The sequence below is a fragment of the Acomys minous genome, assembly GCF_964271855.1.
Source record: "Acomys minous genome assembly, chromosome: 6".
NCBI classification, from domain to species: domain Eukaryota; kingdom Metazoa; phylum Chordata; class Mammalia; order Rodentia; family Muridae; genus Acomys; species Acomys minous.
The window spans coordinates 51,357,628-51,364,917 of NC_140487.1; the positions used below are offsets into that span (position 1 = coordinate 51,357,628).

The following is a 7,290-nucleotide window of genomic DNA, read 5'->3' on the forward strand; positions in this document are numbered from 1 at the left end:
CCCTGGGCCCAAATCTGCCTATCATAATGTTCTACTTATAGGTTTCTAGGACCCTCTGGGTCCTTCTACTTTGCCTTTCTCCCATGATTCTCTCATCTAGAGTCCCACTAGAATGTCCGCCCCTCTGTCTCAGTTTCCTGGTAAGTGAAGGCTTTCATGGGACATGCCCCTTGGGCTAATATGCAGATATAAGTGAGTATATACCATTTGAGTCTTTCTGCTTCTGGGTTAACTCAGTCATTATGATCATTTCTAGCTCAATCCATTTATCCACAAATTTCGGGAATTCCTTGTTTTTAATAGCTGAATAGTATTCCATAGTGTATATGTACCACAGTTTCTTTATCCATTCTTCTATTGAGGGACACTTAGGCTGTTTCCATGTTCTGGCTATTATGAATAAGGCTGCTATGAACATGGTTGAGCAAATTTTCTTGCTGTGTGCTGGAGCATCTTCTGGGTATATTCCAAGGAGTGGAATAGCTGGGTCTTGAGGAAGCCCTAGTCCCATTTTTCTGAGATAGCACCAGATAGATTTCCAAAGTGGTTGTACTAGTTTGCATTCCCACCAGCAATGAAGGAGTGTTCCTCTCTCCCCACATCCTCGCTAGCATGTGGTGTCGCTTGAATTTTTGATCTTAGCCATCCTGATGGGTGTAAGATGGAATCTCAGTGTTGTTTTGATTTGCATTTCCCTGATGATTAAGGAGGTTGAGCATTTCTTTAAGTGTTTCTCCGCCATTTGATATTCCTCTGTTGAGAATTCTCTGTTTAGTTCCATGCCCCATTTCTCGATTGGGTTATTTGGTTTGGTGGTATTTAATTTCTTGAGTTCTTTATATATTTTGGATATTAGACCTTTGTCAGATGTGGGGTTGGTGAAGATCTTTTCCCAGTCTGTAGGCTGTCGCTTTGTTCTCTTTACCGTGTCACCTGCCTTACAGAAGCTTCTCAGCCTCATGAGGTCCCATTTATTAATTGTTGACATTAATGCCTGGGCTGTTGGTGTTCTGTTCAGGAAGTTGTCTCCTGTGCCAATATGTTCCAGGCTCTTCCCCACTTTTTCTTCTAAGTGATTTAGTGTCTCTGGTTTTATGTTGAGGTCTTTAATCCACTTGGATTTGAGTTTTGTACTAGGTGACAAATATGGGTCCAGTTGCATTTTTTTACACATAGACATCCAGTTAGACCAGCACCATTTGTTGAAGATGCTATCTCTTTTCCATCGAATGGATTTGGCTTCTTTGTCAAAAATCAAATGCCCATATGTGTGTGGATTCATATCTGGGTCTTCGATTCAATTCCACTGATCAACAGGCCTGTTGCTGTGCCAGTACCATGCTGTTTTAATTACTATTGCTTTATAGTACAGTTTGAGATCAGGTATGGAGACTCTTCCAGAGCACCTTTTATTGTACAAGATTGTTTTAGCTATTCTGGGTTTTCTGATTACTCATGGCCAGTACTGGTATGGGATAGAACCAGATTCCCTTTTCAATGGTGGTTTCTATACAAATACAGTTTGGAACTAAATGTTATATGCTGTTCCTGCACACCAGCTCCAGGAATAGTGAAGAGGAGAGGAGAGAGCTGGATCCACTGTAGGGAGAAAAGAGCATGCAGTGAACAGCTAATTTGGGGAAACCAACCACTGGGGAACAACTAGTTATAGTAACTAGCTGTTGAGGACAGGTTGAGGTACAGAGGAAAAAGAAATGCTTGGAGATACAGGCAAATTCGGTACAAGCTGAAGGTTTGAAACCCCAGGAGAACTTTATTTTCTTTTTGTCTATCGGTCTCTGTCTCTGTCTTGTTTGCCGTCTGTCTGACTTCTTACTCTTCTCTTTGGGACAACCCCAATCCTTTGTTTAAAGTGAAGTTCAGTTTTTTCATTACAGATTACATCATCATTTTCTCATCTTTTACAATCAATGGGGAACTCAAAAACCAACAAAGTAAGAGAGCAGTCTAACAAGGAAATGCAAAAGTTAAAGTTCTGTATAACCTACAATAAATCACACAGCAAAAAATCAATCAATTTCTAAGCAATGGCCAGCAGAACCTGATTATTATTTCTTAAACAATACTCTGGAAAGGTTAATCATAAATTTCCCTGGGCTAAAGCCACTATATTTACAAGATTGTCATAGGGACACAGCTTCAGCTAAATTTTCTCTAATAAAGAAAAAAACTTGACTTACTCCCTGTCCCAAACCAACAGATGTCTTATCCAAGCCTAGGCTAACTACCAAGGAAGCCTTTATTATAAAATATCTGTGACACACGATGTTCCAAACCCACCTTCTATTACTCTCAAAGCATATTCTAAAGAAACTTTTCTACAGGTAACAGTATCTGGCTAGATACTGTTATATTAAGGTCTTAACTTTCTTTCATGTAGTTTCTGCTTGGCTGCTCACAGTCAGAGCAAAAAACTCTATCATTTTCTCAAGTTTTGGGCCAGATGCCCTCTTTCAACATTGTCTGTGGGGAAAAGGTTTTCCATGTATTTCTTAGGGCTGAGAAATAAAGAGGAAAAAGCTTTGGGAAAAAAGGCAGATTTTTCAACAAATTACACATGGACCATATTTAAGGGCAGTGGTGATCAGACAGAGATCTTTGGAAATTTGTCAATCAAAGCCTGAACAGATCTTCTAGATATCTAGAGATCATGCTGGACAGTCAGAGGTCTCTGGAACTTTGTCAAGAAAAGCCTTATGACTTATCTTCATGTCTGCATCAGATATACATTGCTTCATATGTACAGCTGTCAATGTGATGGTCATGGTCATGTACTTATAAATTCTGGGTTGCTTCTAAAGGTAGTTGAGATCTTGCTTCTTAAACCCTACAGGTTTAGATGTGAGAGTCATATACCCTGTGCCTTCTTCACTTTCCCTTTGCTCCCCAAGTGGCAATAGGAAGAGGCCTGACAGCAAGAGAGTAAATGACAGTGGCAGATAAAAGAGACTCGATTTCTGGATGCTCACTCCCTGAAAGTGCTTTCGGGATACTACTCATATTCATGGAAGTATTCAGACTACATGTGCTTTCTTGCCTAGGAATATGTACTCTGCTTTCCATTTGGGAGGTCAATGAAAATAAAAATCAGTACACATTACAAGCAATGGTAATGCTAACATGTCTAAAACCTATATCTTGTTATAAACTTAAAAGAGAAAAGCCCCGCAAGCTTCAGAAACTCAACCTGAATCCTAATTTTTTATTTAAAAAGGTGGCTTTGGCTGCTTCCTGAAACTCATGTGGAAACACAAACAAACAATATCATGGAGCCTATGCCTCAGAGAGCAGCTCCTGACCACCCAGCTGGAAACGCTGTCTAAGTCGTGCAGGAAGCTGATTCCATAGCACTGCTCTTGCCTGTGAAGTCTACTTTGAGTTCTACCAAATTTTTCTCATGGGACAAAATGGACTCCAGGTAATTGCCCCTGTCAATCTACTGCCTAAGTTTCCCCACTGATTGTCTATTTCAGATGGTTGCTTTCCTCCCTTTCTCTTTCCCCCAACCTCAAAGACCAAAGGCCTAAAACTTTCACATGTACACCTAAGAAAAAAATTTCTACCTAACCTACTAAACTTTATCTTCTGTAGACATGAGTGATGGAGCAAATGTATCCATACAATGTTAAATATGGGCTCACAGAGTAGTATGCTATTTAAGTAAATACACTTTTGTATTTCAGAAAGATCTATTTTTTCTGAAATTCAGAATATTCAGCTAGAACTCCTGCTTGCCCTGTACATCAAGAAACCCTATCTGCTATTTTTCTGTCACTTCACCCTCAGGGAGAAAACTCCCAGATAACATGTCATCATTCCTTTTTTATACATTTCTGGCAACCTACCCAAACTTGCCTGCCTAGAGGCTGAGTTTTAACCATCTGTGGGTACAATCCCAGCTCCTACTTGACACATCATCACTCCTCTCATAAGCTCTATAAAACCCACTTGCTTTAGCCTGGGTGTGTGACTTCAATGACCTCCACCTTTGAGATTGCTAAACACCCTATAGCTGCCTCCTAATAAACTGCCTTTATCTATTTTGTATATGGTATGACCTGGCCTATATCTGCATCACCACAGTAGAGAAAGATGCTAGTAGAAAGAGTTTATTCAGCTTACACTTCCACATTGCTGTTCATCACCAAAGAAGTCAGGACAGGAACACAAATGGGGCAGGATCCTGGAGACAGGAGCTGTCACAGAGGACATGGAGAGGTAATACTTTCTGGTTTGATTCCCCTGGCTTGTAAATCCTGCTTTCATATAGAACCCAGGACCACCAACCAGGAATGGTGCCACCCATAATAGGCTGTACCCTCCCTCATTGATCACTAATTGAGAAAATGCCTTACACACTGTGATAGATCTTTTTTTTAACTTTATTAATTTATTCTTGTTACATCTCAATGGTTATCCCATCCCTTGTATCCTCCCATTCTTCCCTCCCTCCCATTTTCCCCTTATTCCCATACCCTATGACTGTTCCTGAGGGGGATTACCTCCCCCTCTATATGATCATAGGGTATCAAGTCTCTTCTTGGTAACCTGCTGTCCTTCCTCTGAGTGCCACCAGGTCTCCCCCTCCAGGGGACATGGTCAAAGGTGAGGCACCAGAGTATGTGAGAAAGTAATATCCCACTCTCCACTCTACTGTGGAGAGTGTTCTGTCCATTGTCTAGATCTGGGTAGGGGTTTAAGGTTAACCGCCTGTATTGTCCTTGGCTGGTGCCTTAGTTTGAGCGGGACCACATGCCCAAATCTGCCTATCATAATGTTCTACTTGTAGGCTTCTAGGACCCTCTGTATCCTTCTACTTTGCCATTCTCCCATGCTTCTCTCATCTAGAGTCCCACTAGAATGTCCTCCCCTCTGTCTCAGTTTCCTGGTAAGTGAAGGCTTTCGTGGGACATGCCCCTTGGGCTAATATGCAGATATAAGTGAGTATATACCATTTGAGTCTTTCTGCTTCTGGGTTAACTCAGTCATTATGATCATTTCTAGCTCAATCCATTTATCCACAAATTTTGGGAATTCCTTGTTTTTAATAGCTGATAGATTTTATAGAGGCAATTCCTCTACTGGGCCTCCTTCTTCTGTGATGACTCTAGCTTGTGTCATCTTGACAGAAAACCAACCAGTACAGATCTAATATCATACATATATAAAGAATTCAAAAGACTTTACATCAAAAAAACAAAACAATTTAAAACTGTGGGGCAAACCTAAACAGAGAGGTCTCTAAAGAGGAAAATCAAATGACTGAGAAATATTTAAAGAACTGGGCAACATCGCTAGTCATCAGTGTAACACAAATTAAAGGTACTTTGAAATTTAACCTTATACCAGATAGAATAACCAAGATAAATAATACAAATGATAATAATACAAATTATCCTACATGTTGGAAAGGATGAAAAGTACAAAGATCATGCATAGCTTTTGAGAGCACAAACTGGTACATCCACTGTGGAAATCAGTATGGTGGTTCCTCAGCCTGTTGGGAATAAATCTACTTCAAGATGCAACTATACCACTATTCAACATATACCCAGAGGACACTTCAAGCTACTATAGAGACACTGCTTATTCATAGTATCCAGAAATTGTAAACAACCTAGATATCCATCAACAGATGGGTAAAGAAGATGTGCTACATTTACCTAATAGAACATTATTCAGCTATTAAAAGCAGTGAAATTTGCTGAAAAATGATAAAATGAGGAAAAAGTCCTTCTAAGTTAGGTAAAACAAACCACGAGAGAAATACATGATTTTTGATTTCTTATATGTTAATTTTAGGTATCAAGTCATTAATAAGCATCCCATAATCTATATAACCAGAGAGGTTAGGTATGGAGTAGGGAAAAGATGGATTTCCCTAGGAAGTAAAATAGATTAGTTATGGATGGATGAAGGGGGCTGAAAGAGAGGAAGAAGGGGGTCAAGAAAGTGAGGTAGGGACAATTAAAAAATAAGGAATTTTTAGGTGGTCATATGGAAACTTAATTCCATAAGAGAGTCCTAAATATATATACATATAAATGCAAAACAATGAAATTTCCAAATAACAAGGATAACCCCTAATTTAATTTCTAATCACCATATTTACTACATCTGATTGAGTTGTTGGCCAAAGGTAGTCTATAGGAAGCTCCAAACAAAGATATTTTCAGGGATTTTGTTTGCTCTCCACAAACTGATTATAAGACTCTGTTTCTGAATAAAACATTTCAAAACACACTGAACGCAGAGAATAGAAGCAACTGACTATTTAGAGCCTTCATCTCTATGGATCAGAGTTAATGGTACTGGAAGGTACCATGCACACTATCTAAAAAGAAAGTTACACACCAACCTAGTAAAACCCCTTCCGTCTTAATAATAACCAGATTGCAAAATGTGCTGCAGCAATAGTGGCACAAAGCATGCATAAGTAACCAACCAATATATTGTTTGATTTACAACATGAATTCTATGAAATGGAAGCCATACCCAACACCTTTGGGTGCTCACTCTTAAGGTAGCCACAGGCAGGGCAAAAGAGTCCCACACAAAAAGAACTTAATATAACCTTTAGAGGTCCTTTGCCCATATATTGTGACTTCTGATTTTGCATTTGCCTGAGATCCCTGTATTGAATTTATGTGTTTCTATCTATGCATGTGTTTATTGCCTTTTCTTAGACTTTTTTGTTTGTTTTGTCTTATTCTGATTTGCTTGTTTTTGCTTTAATCTTATAGTTGTTTATTTAATATTGCTTAGAGGACTGCGTATTCCTTACAGAGAGACAGAAAGGGTATGGATCTGGATGGGAAAGGAGAGGAGGATGAACTGGGTGGACTAGGGAAAGGGGAAACCCTAACAAAAATTTATTGTACGAAAAAAATTTTTCTCAATAAAATAAAAACAATTTGTAAATGGTAGGGTGTGTTGGCAAACACTGTAATCCCAGAGATGGAGACACAGAGACAAGAGAATCCATGAGGCGACCATCTTCACCCACTTGTCAATTCCCAGGAACAGTGAGAGACACTCTATCAAAGCATGATGTGAATGGCTCTGAAGAACAATAGACAAGGTTGTCTCCTGGTCTCTACGTGTGCACGAACACACATCCTCTATGTGTTCACATAAATACAGACAGACACACATTCACAAAAACACATTGTGGGTCATGCATGTGTGTATATACAAATTTATTTACCAATATTTCATTAAATGTAGATAAAAGAAAGTGTAGATAAAAAGGCATATGCAATTTTCATA

At 39.2% G+C, this 7,290-nt stretch overlaps 1 protein-coding gene across 1 annotated transcript in view; it reads right to left on the bottom strand.

Annotated features, from left to right (window-relative positions):
* The window catches only part of LOC311600536 (vomeronasal type-1 receptor 48-like), a gene marked incomplete at both ends in the record, with an annotated part of 120,925 nt that overhangs the window by 70,444 nt on the left and 43,191 nt on the right, over positions 1–7,290 (bottom strand). The gene's annotated exons all lie outside the window — the stretch shown is intronic.